An 18,553-nucleotide genomic window follows, 5' to 3' on the forward strand; every position below is an offset into this window, starting at 1 on the left:
CTGGGCACCATAACTGACTCTCCAGCTGACACAAGCATCCTCCAAAAGGGTCTCATAGAGACGGATAACTGGTGCCACAGCCATGGCCTAAAGCTAAACACTAAAAAGTGTATAGTCATACCCTTTGGCAAAAACAAAGTGCCCACAAATTACCACATAGGCGGGAATCCATTAAGTATGAAAGAAGTAATTAGGGACCTGGGGACCCAAGTTGACAGTAATTTCCCCTTTGACAATCACATTGCCAAAGTGGTTAGAAAGACCTTCTATATAATCCACCTTATCATGAAAGGATTCACATCTAGATCGAGGGGAGATCATTGTGCCCCTTTATTCATCCCTCATCAGGCCCATAATTGAATACAATGCCCCATTTGGGATGTACCTTACCCGACACCTGCAGCAACTAGAAAGACCCCAAAAGTACCTCACAAAGAGGATCATGGGACTCAAACAGATGCCATATGCTGCTCGGTTAAAGAAACTCCAGCTCTACTCAGTTGGATACCGCCTACTTAGAGGCGATCTATGCCTGACGTATAAAGCCATGTCCAACCCAGAATTAATGAGCATGCTCCACCTCAGAAAATCCATATCCCTTAGAGCTACGCGCTCGAGGGACTTGAACCTCAGCACAGAAATAAATAGGACATGCTGGAGGGACAGATTCATAACCCAGAGGCTCCCTTCACTCTGGAATAGAATCCCAGTCCATGTTAGGCAGAGCCCCTCACTGACTCTCTTCAAGAGGAATCTTGACGAGTGGATGGGAGATCATAGGTTTACCCCAGGGATTACTTCGGTGTCACTACTAGACAAAGGCACAGTAAACTAACCTTAAAAAGGGCACAGTAAAATCAGTTCAGAGTGTAGCGAAAGCCAAACACACTCTGGCTAGGCTTGTAAATGCCTTAGGACAGATAGCCTAGTATGAACCTATGAACCTATGAACCTAAGTAGGGCATAGCTGAACAAAAACCAACATGCTCATATTTGCTCTACTGGCCCTTAAGCAGTCTGGTCTGCTCAGTATGAAAATATAAAGCAGTGATGGGCCTCAGACCCAGGATACTGGGGATTACAGTCATAGTACTGAACCATGACAGCATTGCAGTGGTCAGCCTGTATGAAGAAATGTTGATAAGTCTATGCAAAGTATTCCATGGAATCCCTGCAGGCACAGCATAATCCCTGTCAAGTTATGACACAAAGGTGAGTCCCGCAGTAAGAATAGAACCTGACTTTCAACACACACAGTAGAAATGTTAATATTGGACATGTACACATACATCAACAAATGTAGTAGACCTCAGACAGCAACATACTGAAAGGTCACACTGGGCATGCTCACACACTTGAATAAATGAGACAAATGTCAGGCAACAGAACACTGACAGTCTGAACTGGGCATGCTCACACACTTAGGCCATGTCGGAGTACAGCAGTGGGCCACACATATCAGGCAGTTGCATGTGTTAACCCAGGAACCTCTCACTATCCAGCAATCTGCCCTGTGCCCACAGTTATATGACAACAGACACATATATAATATAGTGGAACCCTGTCATAATCAAATATGTTCTGCAGATACCTAAGTTGTTCATAGAAAGTGGGAAAGCAAAGACGATAAAACCTGCAAACAGTATCAGCAATAAACATTGTGCATCCTGAACATTATCATAGGTTCAGAGGTTGATACTAGCCTATCCGCCCTAGGGCATGTACAAGCCTAGCCAGAGTGTGTTTGGCTTTCGCAACCCTGTCAAAGTAGAACACTGTTCCTGAGAATAGTAGGTCACACAAGATAGCCCATTTATGTTTAGTGTATTGTGCCACTGTCTAGCAGGGACCCAGAAGATATCCCATGGGTAAACATACGATCACCCATTCACTTGTCAAGATGTCTCCTGTAGGTGGTCAGTGGGTGGCTCTGCCCATGCGAAACCGGGATTACAATCCGGAGTGAGTGGAGCCTCTGAGATACGAATCTGTCCCTCCAGCATGTCTTATTAACATTTGTGCTGAGGTATATGTCCCTGGAGTGTGTAGCTCCAAGGGAGTTGGATATCCTGAGGTGGAGCATGTCCATTAAATCTGGGTCAGATATTTCCTTAAACTACAGGCCCCCAACACATCTGAGTAGGTCGTAAGTGACTGAGTAGAGCTGGAGTTACTGTATCTGAACTGTGCAGGGCATCCGTGTGAGTCCCTACATCTGCTTGTTGAGGAACATATGTGGCCATTACAGTTGCTGCAGGTGTCGGGTAAGGTACATCCCAAATGTGGCACTGTAACCAAGCATGGTCGTGATGAGTATAGGGGCGCAATGACCTCACTTGATCAACATGTGAAACCATATGGGATAAGGTGGGCTATATAGAAGCTCTGTCTAACTACTTTGGCAACGTGATTGTCAAAGGCGAGAGTACGAACAAGTCATGTCCCCAAACTCCTAACAACTACTACCGTATGTAATGGATTACTACCTATGTGGTAATATGTGGGCATGTTGTTATTCCCAAAGGGGATGACTATGCAACTAATGGCATTTAGCTGTAGGCCATGGCTCAGGCACCAGTCGTCCTATCTCTGTAAGACCCAGTTTGAGTATGCATGTGCCAGCTGGAGAGTTGATTATGGCACCCAGTTTGCAGTCATCTGCGAACATGGTCAGCCATATTCCTCCTGTGTTAGCCTGTATGTCACACAAATACATACTGAACAAGAGAGGTCCAAGGACTGAGCCTTGTGTGATGCCATGTGTAACTGGTGTATAGTCAGACATGGCACCTGCAATACTGAGCATGTGGGTGCTATCCCTGATCCAGGTAGCAATCCATCGTGTGAGATATGTGTCGATATCGACGCCAGTGAGCCTATGCATAATGGCCGAGTGGGGTATTGTGTCGAAGGGTTGTGCAAGGTCCAGGCAGGCTGTGTGGACAACCGTCCCTATACCGATGGACCTGTTAACTGTTTAAAGAATACGAACAGGTCCAAGAGACAAGATCTGCCCACAACAATGCTGAAATGTGTAGGACCCAGTGTCTGTAGATTCCCGATGTCTATGTGCATGAGTCCCATTACAATACTCTCTATAGCTTTGCAGAACAGGCTAGTTAGCCTTATAGGCCATTATTGTCTGTGGTCCGTTGTGGCAGCAACTCTGTGGAGCGGGACCACTATCAGTGTACGCCATTCTGTGGGTACATATCCTGCAGTAACTCTGATATTGAACAGTGACGTAATGTGAGGGTTACGTCTGTCATGAAGCCTGTGTAAGATGCAGGCCGGGACACCATCTGGTCCCATTGATGCTGTGTTGTCGACTGTGGGGAGGGCAGTACTCACCTGTTTATTTGTGATGTCAGGGAGGTTACACTCTGTTGAGATGGACAGTAGCTCTTTAGGGGGGATGGGGGGAGACATCTGCACTGAACCTGTTTTCCAGGATGTTGGCAATGTCTGTGGGTTCAGGGTATGTTTAGTCAGTATGCAGTAACTCACAGCATATCAGTGAGTGTCCACCCAGGTACCTGAATTAACTGAAGAAGGCCTTGTGAGTGTCCTACGTGTCTGGTGCAATTGTCTGTTAGAAGCAGGCCTGACATAAATACATGAGTGATTGTAGCTGTCTGCTAGTACAGATCACAGATGCCTTCCCTGTCTGGGATTGTGCTCTATCATGTAGTAGCATCCTCCTTTCATTGTATAGCTTATTAATGGCTGGGGTCTACCAGACAGGTCCCCTGCCATTGGAGGAGTGAGTCCAGTTGTTATTTGGGATAGCATGATCCATGCAGTCCACTAGGTGTCCATAGAATGTGTATGTAAAGGATTCAGCAGTCTGAGCCATACTTACCACTGTCCTAGGGTCTCTGAAGGATACCACCTTGGTTTGGAGAAGTGTGACGTTTGCTTTTGAGAAGCTCACCAAGATTACCCAGGATGGGTGTGGGGACAGGATATGGATGTCCAGTGAGATAAATGTATGTTCTGACCTTACCAATGAGGGGTATATCTCAGGTGTGGAACATAGAGTCCCCATGTTGGTGATGATCATGTCCAATATGTTGTCCCCTCTTGTGGGTGTGGTGACCGGTTGTGCCATAGCATATGAGTTTACAAATAGTAGCAACTGTTGGGTGAGGGTGTTGGGGCTTGAGTACTATCCCCAGTAAATGTGTTGGTATTTGAAGTCACCCAATATAATGGTGTTTGGGGAGACCTTCATATTGTCCAGTGTTCCCAGGAAAGCCGAGTGTGGTTCCTGAGTTTTGGAGGGTGGTCTGTAGCAGGCAACAAACCAAAAGGCAGATTTGCACAATGTTAGGTGCATATGTATGGTCTGTGATGCTTTGTGCAGTGCTACCAACCCAGAGGTATATGTATCTGTGATGTATATGGATACTCCCCCTATTTGTGTTGGCCATTCTGAGTTTTGTGGTCAGAAAGCATGGTATGAAATATAACCTGGTAGTGCTGGTGTGCATTTGGGAGCCTGAACCAGGTGTCTGTTAGTGCACAGATATCGCTGTTGTCCATACTGAGGAGATTCCTGAGTGGTCACAATTTGAGGGTAACACATCTGGTGTTGAGCAGCATTACCCTCAGTGTCATGTACTCTGTAATGTCTATGGAGGTGGGTTTGTCTTTTGAGCCCCGCTCAAAAAAGGCAGTATGGTGGTAGCTAGTGCCTTAGCCAGTATTCGAAAATCCAAGGGTGACAGGTGCAAGATGTCCATAGGGAAGCTACGTGGCATGTCGAGCATGTCACTCCAGGCTGACAGACAATGTATCCCCTGTGAATGACACCAATATGTTAGCTAACTATTAAACGTGATCAGTTTGTTGGTATACTGTGACATCATACTTGGTGAGTGTAAGATGCTAGACAAGGTCAGGGTCATACTGGCCTGGGCTACATGATCAGAGAGTTCCTCTATGTATAATGTCATGTGGTCCAGGGAGGAACGTCTGAGGGTGTATGCACCGGCATGGACAATGATGGAGCCAGTCCTGTACTTGCTTTGGAGTGACCTGAGTGCATGTGTTATGTTGCGGATCCTGGCACCCGAGAGACAGCTCAAAGTGACTATTCCCTTGTTTGGCCTGGTGAGTGGGACGTCAGTGCGTCTGACAATAAGTGTCACCTATTACAAGTGTATTAGGTGTGTTGTTTAGCCCAAAAGGCAGTGACTGTGTGGCACACTGACATTGTGAACTATGTGATATGTGGGTATTGTAGTGGGGTAGCAGTTGTTTGTGTGTATGCTTTGGAGGTCTCTGCTGCTTAGGCAGAGTTTATATAGAGCCTCCGAGTATGTTTATGTATGCCAATGTAGTTTGATTGCTGTCGCTACAGGTTTATGTGAGACTGATATGTGGTGTGTGTGATTACCTTCACCACCTGATAGACTATGCCAGTCATGGGTCGAGAGAGCTCAGCCTCCTGTATGTCAATATTGTTGCATCTCTCACATATATCTGAGTTTGTTGGGAGGAGGAGAGGGTTGTCTGTGTACATGAGGCAGGTGTGACATTGTGTCAAAACCACAATATTCACTAGCTGGACTGGAGACTACACATGAAACCGACCCCTGGACATGCCAGGATATTATGATGACATACTCCGTAGCCTGATCACAAAGGATCAGTAGGGGGTTAAGTGTGTAAAAGACTATATCAGGGATTAGTGCTCAGGTTTGTTGGTGTTTTGTAAAGAGTAGCTGAGAAGGATTCCAGACTGAATCATGACACCTCCTTCAGCTATGTCATAAATAGCAATGTACACTCATATATGTCCTGAGTCAGGGCTAACTGTACCTGACTGACAATGCCGACATCCTGTCAGACAGGCCCATATAGACATACCCACCTCCCACTGATGATAGTCCCAGTCATCATACCAGGAAATATCACATGTAGAATGGCTGAACAGCTCCCCCCAAAGCCAAAAGCATGGCAGCAATTGGATTACATTGTTTCCCAATATGTGTCATGCATGAACTACAGAACAAACAGACCCTGCACCTGAACAGTCTGTGGAGCCTCACCCTCTCCACAGGATCTGGAACTGTTGAATGTGTTACAGCAACATATGGCACTCCCCACAAGTGTTGGTGCACAAAACACCATGGGAAGTATAGTCCAGTAAGCCTATGAAGTCTGATCTGCAAGGCCATGGAGTCCATCATGGTTGAAGTCGTAAACAGAGCTATTGGAAGCTGACAAACACACAACCCTACCAACTGTGGTATGTTCATGTGCAGATCATGGTTCCCAAATATGCTAGACTGTTTGCAAGGTAGACACCCAGGAACTGAACAGAGCTACTCATGTCCCACATAGACTTTGAATTTCCCTTTATCAACATCCCTGACACATGTCATATCCACAAAACCAACAATCTGCGCTTAAATATGTGTTGACATATGAAGGAATGTCAATGTGTCCACAGATAGATCACACAAGGTAAGAATTATGGGGTCCTGTTCAAGCTGTTGACACCTGCTGACCCACATGACTCATTCCTGGGATTGCATAAAACAAAGTGTACACACATTACCATGTCCAGTCTGATGATGTCAGCATCCTACAAATATAGCAGGAGAAACAAAACCACCCAGCAAAGCATATAGCGTGCCCTGTTAATGCATATCTCTCTAGTATCATAGCGTAGTTAAGTAGGGGTTTGAATCTTGAAAATGCTGACAGTGTGTCTTTGGGTGTATGTGTGTGAGAGGAGTGCCCTTTTTGGAGACTGGGAAAACACATTAAAAGAGGTACATTCCTCTTTGCAAAGTCTGATGATGACAGCATCCTACAAATATAGCAGGAGAACAGAAACCACCCAGTAAAGCATATAGTGTGCCATGTTAATGCGTATCTCTCTAGTATCATAACATAGTTAGGTAGGGCGTTGAATCTTGCAATTGCTGAGTGTGTGTGTGTGACACAGATGATCAATTCAGTGTGGGTTTTGTGTTGACTATGGTATGACATATCATGATTAAAACAGTATGTGCATTGCACACATCAGGTATCTGCGTGGCAAATAAATATGTGTACATGTGACCTCAATCAGTACATAGGTGTGAAGCCTGCATACTACATGAATACATTTGTTTTCTTTGACAGATTGTGCCACTGCTTCTCAGATTGTAGGTCACATATGTATGTATGTGACAAACCCGGCCACTGTAGTGATCTGTGTCCAAGGTCATCTGTGCCACACACACCCATGACAGTTACTATAGAGTATTGTGAGTGAGGGTACATGCCTGGGGTATATGTCAGACATGTTCATACACAACAACGACTGGCAATAATGGACAGTCATTATAGGTGTACAACAGCCATGTGGATATGCATTCAGACCCCTAATGTCTTATGTGACACACCGAGGGACTCCACAATACCTATGGATATGTGGATACCAAGGGACAGATGACATAACATGTGGCTGTATGTACACATTGGTACCCAACATACATGTTGAGGGCTACCATCTATTTATTTATTTATTGACATTTGTTAACCGGGTTAGTCCAACTGGGCTTGGGACCCATTTTCAGTGGAGACCCGAGGAGAAAAGCTCCAAGAAATGCTGCAGTTTACAATAGAGGTTATACAATCACTAAATATGTATTTTACAAGCACAGTTTACACACATAGATGATAATACTTAAAAAAGAGACAAAAGTTATACAGTGTTGAATATGAACAAATTGGTTTCACAATATATATGCTAGACAAATCAAAGTAGAAAATTAAAGGCAATATACCTGTATTATATTACAGGGTAGCAGTGTAGTTTCATATTTACATTAATGGTTTGTTTTGTCAGTGCAGGTATCAGAGATTTGGGGAGAAAAAAAGGCTTGATTTGGTCAAAAACGGGTTAAGAAAAAAAGGGTGGAATGACATAGGTTATGGGGAAAGTCATCAAGTTGGGGCTTGGCAAGAACAGATTTTAGTAGATGAGCCTTGAGTTTTTCTTTAAAGTGGGATGGATGAATGATGGAACAAATGTCCCTGGGAAGTTTGTTCCAGGTTTGGGCAATGGAGGATTTGTAGAGGTATTTGCCGATAGTTTTTTTGGGTTGGTGGGTTTGTAGCAGTAGTTGGTTAGAGGTACAAAGAGTACGGGGAGGAGAATAGATTGAGATGAGAGAAGAGAGGGCAGGGCAGAATGAAGGTTTGTAGAGAAGAGAGTGTAGCATTTGAAGTTGAGATAGCTGCAATAAGTGGGGAAATTCGAGCCAGTGTAGGGAGTTAAGGGATAGGCAGTGGTGTGCATTATATGGTGAGTTTGTAACAAATCTAGCTATCTTATGGTATGTTTGTTGAAGTTTGTTTAAGGTAGTAGTTTGGATATGGGTAAATATAGGGGCAGCATAAAGAAAGGAGGGAAGGAGAAAAGCTTGGGCAAGGGATAGTCTAGCATTGGATGTTAGGTATCTTTTGTTACGATATAGAAGACCTAGTTTCTGGTGAGTCTTTTTTATACTGTGAAGTAAGTGTGCATTAAACTTCAGTTCATCATCGATAATGACTCCTAGAAGTTTAGTTTGGGTTTCAGGTTTGATAGTAGTATTATTTCTAGAAGTGATAGTAAATGTGGTTTTGTGGTAAGAGAGAGAGTGGGGAAGAAAAAGTAATAGTTTGGTCTTTTTGGGGTTGAGGATCAGTAGGTTATTGGTTAGCCACTGTTCAGTAGAGAGGAAGGTCTGCTGGGTAAGAGTATGAAGTTCGGATATGCTGTCAGAGATACATATGAGGGTAGAATCGTCAGCATATTGGATGAGGGAAGATTGTTTACAAGATGTGTGGAGGTCATTAGTGAAGATGTTAAAGGGGAGGGGTCCCAAGATGGAGCCCTGGGGACCCATCTATGTGGTACTGTTGGGATAGTATGTATAGTAAATGTGGATGACTATGCCATAGTCAGCTTACTGCTATACAGCATGTATTGGACAACAGGTATCTGTCTGTATGATACCCTTGTGTAGGATATGCGTCCCATCCAGGGAATGCATTGTAGGCCAATGCATGCATTTCCAGATGTGGATGGACATATCCCTAGTGTGTTTGCATGTACCTAAGATGGCTATATGCCAAACAGGTGTGGTCCCAGGAACGGGTGGCGGTCAATACCACTGGTTACTGTTATAGTATAGTACCGGAAGGATCCAACTGTTACTGAGTTCCCTACAACTGTGTGTCATTTGTCAGGACATCATCTAATGATTGGTTATAGTCATGCTGTTGAGGATGTGTATACTACCAGACTGCAAATCATTGACAGGTATTAACAGTATCACCCACAGCATAGTATCAACCCATGTCATACACACATGTGTACCCATGTTAGTACATATCTGTAGTAGAATGCATACTGGCCATCGAAAGATACTATGAGATGTTAATGTGTGCAATAGGGTATGTCACACATCCCATGTGTCCACTATGCACGTACATGCAGACAGTGCGCACCCACCATGTTTACAGAGGTACACCTGCTAATCTGTAATGCACACACCACACACATACTGTCCACTCACTAACACATGCTGGCAACACTGTACACTTCAGCCAAGTGGCACATGAGTGGACAATACATACTCAGACCTAACACTGGTGTAAACAATGCTACATTGACAATCAGAGTTGTGATGCATAATGCCTGCTCAGATATACCTACAAGGATATCATTACACTTTCCTGTTGACAACTTGCTAATATTGCTACACTGCTATAATGTCACCCTGTGCATCAGAACCATGTTAGCCTGTACCTCCATCAATGTTACAGATGACAGAAGGTGGCACAGGTGTCATCATATGCACAGGGTGTGTTGTTGGTTTGCCAGAGCCCAACACTGACCCATCCAATCGACATGTCTGTGTGTGTGTGTGTGAGGGACAACAGTACAGCATGGGCCAATGTTGATGTAATGTGTGTGTGTATGTGTGAGCCCTAGTTGTTTGGTTAATGTGTGTGTGTCTGCATGCACACAGCTCCACCATGTGGCTGCCATATACGGGAGGTTGTGGGACAGCCACAGACTGTACCTGCTAGGTTGTACAGATCACTGTCTCTGGGCATGGACATGGTACCTGTGCCTGGCAGGGGTGCTACGGGCAGTATTGGGTACCAACCCTGACTGGGTACTATCATAAGAAGCAGAGGTATGATGACTGGACCCATGTCCCTGCTGGGACTGGCCAGAGTCACATGCACATGGTCTACTAGGACGGTCAATAGACAGGCCAGCCCCAGCATTGCTGGGGCTGGTACTACCACTACAGGAGTGTCTGTGATCTGTGTGCCATCCGCGACGACTGCCAGCTGTTGCTGTTGCTGGCATGCATCCGCATTGACGTCTCAACTGTCCCACACGGTCCTGGCTCATGGAAGACACATTGTGGAGGGCATCTAATGTCTCCCCCAATGTCTATTAATGACCTTGGTGTAATTCTGGATGGCACCAGCAAGGTCATGGATGCTGTCATTGATAGCGGTGTAATGGGCCCTCTGCGCCCTTAGTCCCTGTCTGGTGTACCGTTCCATATGTGCCTATGCCTGCATTACAGCCCTGAACATACTGGAGGTTGTAATACCTCTGGGGGCACGTCTGCCAGGGGCAATACAGCCAGTGGTGCTCCCCCGAGAACCCCTGGACATCTGCCTATGTGGTACCATTCCAGGAATCCGGCTATGGTTGCACACATGCACACATGAACACATGCACACATGAACACATGAACACATGTACACATGCACACATGAACACATGAACACATGCACACATGTACACATGAACACATGAACACATGCACACATACACACATGCACACAAATACACTCCTCACTACAGCACATACACACACACACACCAGCAATCCAACACATACTCAATAGTGGGTGAAGGTGGGTGACAGTATCACAAGGCAAACAGTCACCTCACACGTGTCAGTATGCAGAATATATGTTACTCAAGACCATGCAGTGCAAGTGTAGATGGCCCTATTTAATGACATTATACATGGCTTTGATGCATGTGTGTAGTTGTTCAGTAATTGGCTGCACCCTGGAACACAATGTGTACATGGACACAACATTGCTGTGCATGTATTATCAGCTCTGCAATGTCCTGTGCACCATCACTTACAGGTATACATACCATGGCTGCATGTGTTATCTGTGTGACACATAGATTGCCATGTGTGATTACAGTGTCTGTATCCATAGCAGATAATAGTGGGCACAGGTGTAGCACATGCATGCTATGTACACACACGGGATGAGTGGTGCGTGTAGACGTGAAGGAATCCCAATGCTCAACATGGCACTTGTACAGTGGTTATGGTGAGTGTGGGACATATTGCAGATATGTCGGTGCCAGCCATGACATGGCATGCTACTCGACTGCAACATTAAACACCATACATACCCAATGTGTGTCATGTGACCTATACACCCAATAGCATTCCAGGACATATATGTGACACTTTGTACAGATGGCGACTGCTGTGCATATTGTGTATACTGGCATATGTAAGCACAGACACAACATGCTATGCATATTGTGTATAGGCGCATATGTTTGCACGCACACAACACTGAGGTGAAAAGCAATGACTGCTATGTGTAGTACTGTGGTCACTGTAACTGGATGGGGTGTAGTACCATGTGCCATCATCATCATGCATCTTGTGGCCACTCACGGCTACTAATGTGTGACAGACCACCACCTAGCATGCTGTACCTGAACTGCAGTGCCGTGGCTACATTCACAATTACACAGCCACTTTGTACATAGGTGTGCGAGGTGCCCAATAGGGAGCATTGCCTAACACGACTGTGTTATGTGTTGAAGAGTGTTGCACAGCCCCATGATAGGCCTCTACCCCTGAGGTACATCATGTGTGTGGATGACATGTGGGATACTGAAGTGTGACCTTACAGCGGGTGTGTGGTAACGCCATATGTAGCATGTTTTTGTGTACTGTGTATGATAAACGTGTTATGTTGTGTACAGCTGTAGCAACTATGCCTATCCAATGTGCAGTATGGTGTTGCCACAACTGTGTCTGATGCTCTGTGTATTGCATGTCATTGAGGCAGCTACTGACATTACTGAGCTGTGTAACATCTTACAGCAAACATGCATGGCATGCATTATGCATAGGTGTGTTACGTGTACATGGCCTACACCTCACCTATGACATGCACATTTCATTACCAACATTGCAGTTATACCACACTCACCAGCCTGGATCGTCTGCCCTGCTGTCACACCAGAGGGACCTACGAGAATATGAGAGAGTTCGTCAGTGGCCACAACTGTGGCATTGCTACAGTGGGTATGCTAAACTACAGTAGAACAACAGTCAACAGTCACAGGTGTAGAGATAATATTCCAAATATCAGTATTGCACAACACTAGGCAGTGCAACTGCTAAACACACAGTACACATCTCACGTAAACATAATCTAACAATACAGTTAACTGTAGTCTACAGATAGGGCATGTTACCTGCTCGCTCCATGTGAACATGCTAGGTGGCTCCGGCCTCCATGACAACACATGTCACAGGTTGTTGCTGTTATTGTCCAGGAGCCACCATGCTTAGGAGCAGCTCCTCCACTCTGGTGAGGGGGGATGAATGGCCATCCCACCACCTGTGGCAAGCTGTTGTCTTTGGATATCAGACGCACACCGCATGTCTAATTAAATCACTGCACTGATGGCGTACCTGCTCATATGTCCGGTTATGCATGCCTATGTCATTTACCCAATGAGCAAGATCCTGCCACAGTGCAGTCCGCTCCTGCTGGTGACGGCTGCTTCGGGAAAACAGCATTGTGTACTGCTGCACCAAGCTTTGCACAATCTCATCTTCCTCTGCTGCTGTGTATGACAGGTTACGTTGGTGGGCCATCTGGCTGAAAAAGATATGAACAATATGTGTGAGCGAGTCCTGTGGCACACTTTAAACCTTTAACCAAAGATATCACTTTACTGACATATATACCATCCATTTGTCTGTCAGAGGTTACACACGTTCAATACCACTTATTGGTTCTCAGGCTACAACTGACTAACAGTGCCTGGCACACTCTATATATCACACCACTATACAACAGTACCCAGTACACTGTTTGTGACACAATGCACAACCTTGACACAGGGGTATATATCACGCCAATGCACGAACAGAGATGTCATCCATTGCAATGAATGTAAAGTACAGTTACATTAGTACCAGTCAACCACCCTAGTCATTGATGCCATAGCCCTGCCTAACATATGTGTACAGTTGTTACTATAGGTGGCATACTGCTGTAACAGAGTATATATGTTGCTGGATACACACGTATACCCTGTAGCACACATATGATTGCAGCCATGGTACAGGCATAATTACACACACATCAGACAAACATAAAATGCATCACTGTATGCCAACACAGATGAGCATTACCTGTGTACCATACAGTATGTGTGCCACTACTTACAAACCCTTATGCCTGAGTTTTGTCCTCTGTGCAGACTACAGGAAACACACAAGACAGTGTTTCCATGCAATGTGAACACACACACCATACTGTGCTGTTTAGGCCTACAGCTTCAGGTAGTACTACCGTTCATACGGGAGTTGGATTCACCAGCAGTACCACTCACTAAGCATACATGTGTTGCTTTAGCCTACAATGAGACACCACGGTCATCAACAAGGAACTACGTCACATCGTATGCCATACTACTATGTCTGCCTAACAGTACAATACACATCTTTTGCTGGCGTCACAGCTAGGATAGACACTACCATGTCTGATACAACTTCACATTAACCTATCACACCTTTACAGACCTTGCACACATTCAGCATTACACTTATTCAACCTCACATAGCAGGTATTGCATTGAGTACATGTGTGAGTGCATAGTGTCATAGGTAGGTAATATGCTATTGGCCCTAGGGCCTACAGCAGCCTATCCATATGCTACCCTGGCCTTTGACACAAATGTACTTTGATTTCACTTGCCCCTGCCAACCAGAACCACAGAGGGGGTTCCTGGGGTGTATTACCAATCTCCCAAACAATCATCAGGGGTATTTATGACAACTGCTAATCAGGAGCCTTGTTTGCTATTGCTAGGTGGTCTATTCCAGTGTATGGCATATCTCTGAGATAGGAACCTATCCCTCCAGCATGTGCTGTTTAGTGAGCTGACAAGGTTTAGGGCCCTAGAGCGTGTATCCTGGAGGGATTGTGATATGTTGCCATGGTGGTTGTCACCCAGCTATGGGTGTGACATACCTCTGTATGTCCGGCAGAGATCACCTCTGTGTGGCTGGTATGCAATACAGTCTAGATGTGGTTTTGTGAGTCAGTCTGCACAGGGCATCTGTTTGCGGCCAGTATTACCCTTTGTGAGGTATGTCTGTGGCCTTTCCACCTGCTGTAGTTGTCATGTGAGGTACATACCACACAGGGCATTGTGATGAGTAGAGGGGAACACTGACCTATATTTCCCTAGATGACACACCTGTTGTCATGACACATACCACACGGACAGATTACAGGTCTAGTGTGGCACTGTCTTTATCAAAGAGGTGGCTACTGTCCACCTGTGTCCCATGTTCCCTTATCACACCTTTGGTGTTGGGTAGATCTCTACCTATGTGGTAGTTAATGGGTACAGTGTTTTGGAAAGGAGGAATGGCACTGCAGTATCATCCTTTCTACAGTCCATGCCTTTATCACCACACACCTGTTGCAGTACATATGGCCCCATGTCTCTCTCTCTCTCTCTCTATATATATATATATATATATATATATACACATACATGTACACATCCATTGCTGTACACATAGATGTACATAGAGGCACATGTACAGTCCACCTTTCATGGTGGGGATATCAGTTATGCAACAGTTGTGGGATGTACAGTTATGTGATTATATTGCACAGTGTTGTGCAGAATGCATGTGGGTGTCCTCTGCCCATGTAGCTTTAGCAGGCCTCACTGGCTGTAACACAGCAGATCTGACAAATCAGTCTGACAGCGTTTAACTAGCACATGACATATATCAGCACTGCATGCTGTTTTCTAGGCCACACACTACGACCTACATAGATATATGCACATAACAACCTTCAACGACAGATATCTGTCCACCCTTCACTAACAGTTGCAGTATGTTCCTTGCCCTATGCACATGTGCAGATACAGATAGATACATACTACTGCCACACATGGATGATATTTGCAGTGTGTAGAGTACTCTTCAGGAACATCTACTACATGCCAACACATACATATGAGTTACATACCTTACCTTTGTATTTCCCTGCTCCATCTGTTACAGTTTTGTAGGTTTTTTTTTTTTTTTTGGTTGTTTGTTTTGGGTTTTCTCCCTTTGTTTCTGTTTCTGTCTCTGTTTCTCTCTCTGTTGTCTTTGTCTCTGTCTGTGTCTCTCTCTCGCTCTCAATCTCCCTGTACCTGCAATGATATTATTGCATGTGTGGACAGCAGGTACGGCCTGCTTTTCTAGGTATCTGCACTTGTGCATGTGACAGCCTCTGCACCAATTGCTGCCCACCATTCAGTAATTGCATGCAGCCTGCTGTGTGGTGATTGCATTACTCACTGTGATTGCAGCCCACTGCTATAAAATGCTAGGTTAGGTAGGCGTAGCCCTTTCAGCTTTCCAAGTTGGGGCCCATGCTTGTTTGCTCTGGACACCGTTGTGTCAGTCAGAAGGTTGGTATATGTCTCTTACCATTAAACAACCAACGAAGAAAGCAACGTAGTATAAAATAAATGACCATGGATCCAGCACCAACAATTTATTGCACACAAGTCCCTAGCACCTCGGCCTTCGCCTTCTAGGAGAAGAAGGCGAAGGCCGAGGCGCTAGGGACTTGTGTGCAATAAATTGTTGGTGCTGGATCCGTGGTCGTTTATTTTATGGTATATGTCTCTTATCTGAAGCTATGGTTGTAGCCAGTGATATGCATGTTGTACTCAAACCTGAATGTTAATGCTTCCAGTATACACTTCTCAGTGTAGACATGTACTCACCCCTCCAAATGCTAACACAGGATACATGGGAGTATGTACTTTCTTTCTGAATTAGACATTTAACTGCCATACAAATGTGGTTAGTGCACTGTATTCCTGTGGCACATGCAGTGTTTATGAACTACTATACTGTAATTATTACGTTACTCACTTCTGAACAGTTTGTGGTTTGTTTGTGTTGACATTAGCACAGGCTGCTCAACACAACTGGACATATTTCAGTACTGAGTATGCCTACCTACACCCTGATTTTTGCCTGAATACACAGGTGTGTTGTACCTTTGGGTTGGGGTGCAGAACTGCAAATAGCACTTTTTATTATCATGTGAGGTTTATCTTGCTGAACATACAGGGTCGCTGTGTATTTGTTAGTCTATCAAGGCAAGTAGTCTGTCTGCGTAGCTCCCACCTGTGGACATATCCAGATGGTAGCTAGAGGTTAGCCTATTATACTTTGTCTGTGCACCACACCAGTCTTTTCAGCACTGGCACATTGGCATTGTCACAGTTGGTTGCTAGCAGTACATGGCTATATCATGTGATACTTCTGTGTTCTACTCCTACATAAGGGCATGCTTGTGGAACTCCTTCCAAAGCTATTTCAGAGTGTGTAACAGCAGTAATGCTGATATGCCTGTGTGTTTCTGCCTCTGCCAGGCCTCATATACTCTCAGGTATATATCTGAATGGCCTCAGTGAAAGGTACATATACGTCAGATACACGCAATATATTAAAGACATATTGCAGTTGAGACTTTCTTGGGAATCAGAGCATATGTATACCTACACCCTTTCTGATGTGCAAGCAGTGTCTACCCTCACCTATAGACATTATTCATTACGTGTGATTCCACACTTGTCTGCCTAAAGTTAGTACTTTCCAGAGTGATTCAGTGGGGCACAGCTAACATTTGTTTACAAATCAGGGGTATCCCTGTAAAGCAGTCACAATTGGGGTGTCTGGCCTCTGCTCTATTCAACTTTGCCAGCATTTATCCTGGTCTGATACTGTGTGGTGTTTGTAAGGTGCATTATTGTAACATTATTCCCTGCTTGGATGGCTGGTTCTCTTTTCACAGTCATGTCATGCAATTCCACAACAACTGCTGGTAAAGACCCACAGAACAGGATTTGTGTTATACCATTCCTAATTTCCATTTACATTCCCTCATTGTAATGCATGATATATTTATTTCAGCACCAAGTTATTTGTATATCTGCTGTGGCTTAGTGATAATTCATGCAGTCTATTGGTTCAATGGTCTGGGGTTCGAGACTGGCACAGGTCTTTTCTTTTGCTGCTGAGCAGAACAAGGGCCCTTCCATAGAGTGACTAAGGCACTTTTAATCAGTTGTAAGCGGGTTTGCGCGGGTTTGCACGATGCTTAGCTAAGCGCACACATGCGCACACTCGCTTAAACCCGCTTACTACTGCTTAAAAGTGGTTACTCCTGCTAACCCCCGTGCTAATTTCTTTTAAAGAAAAGAAAACGGGGAGATAGGAAAGTGGTGAAAAAGGGGGCACAAAGAGGGAAAGACAGTAGGTAAACAAGCTTGGGATGTGCAGGATGGGTGTAGGGAAGGTCCATAGCTGCCCATTTCTTTACCAGCAATAGCTGTGCATATGCAATAAATTTGGAGTGAAATTTGAAACCATCCACCCCTGGGAGAGGGGTGAGGACAACAAAGTATGTTGTGCTGCCAATTATAATTATCAGTTTACATGTCCAATGGACATGTGTGCGAAATGGGCAGCTATGTATGGGGCATAATTTTTTTAGGGGTACAGATTGACCTTTTTTTTTTCAGGTGAGAGTGGAAAGTGAGGTAGAGGAAGTAGGTATGTTCGGGGAGGTAGGTTGGGGAAGTAAACAGACAAGACAAACAAGATGCATACAGGGGCGGTGTATGACACATGGAGTGGGTGAACACAATTGACGGGGTCGGATGTTTGGAAATCGCAAGCCCATGAGCCCACAGATGGTAACAGTGGAACTGAGATCCCCACCCATGGGCAGTCACCACTGCACCTTCACAGCCCCAAGGGTGGCTGTGCTGGGGGCTGCGTAGGATGGGCAGGCTCACCTGTGAGATGCACCACTCTCCCCTCGAGCTGGCATAGGGGATCAGCGACTGAACGTTGGATCTCCCTACGCACAACAGCCTGGACCCTTCAAAGGGTGACAGGTGGCCCTTCTCCACCCATGCTTGCACGGGGGGGACGAGCCCCATCCCCTGCAGCGCTTCCACCCAAAGGTGGCACAGGACCAACAGAGGAGGGGAGCCTGGGCTGAGCACCTGACCTGCTGGTGCCAGGTGCCCTCGCCAGCTGAGGAGGGACAGGTGGGTCCACTGGGACCGGCCTTCCCATACGTTCTGTGATTAGGTGTGTTTAATTACAACATAAACAACAGCATTCCAGATTAGTTGTAACAGCATGCAGTAATA

This window comes from Protopterus annectens, chromosome 3.part1 (genome assembly GCF_019279795.1).
Source record: "Protopterus annectens isolate FY-2018-M chromosome 3.part1, PAN1.0, whole genome shotgun sequence".
In the NCBI taxonomy this organism is placed as follows: Eukaryota; Metazoa; Chordata; order Ceratodontiformes; family Protopteridae; genus Protopterus; species Protopterus annectens.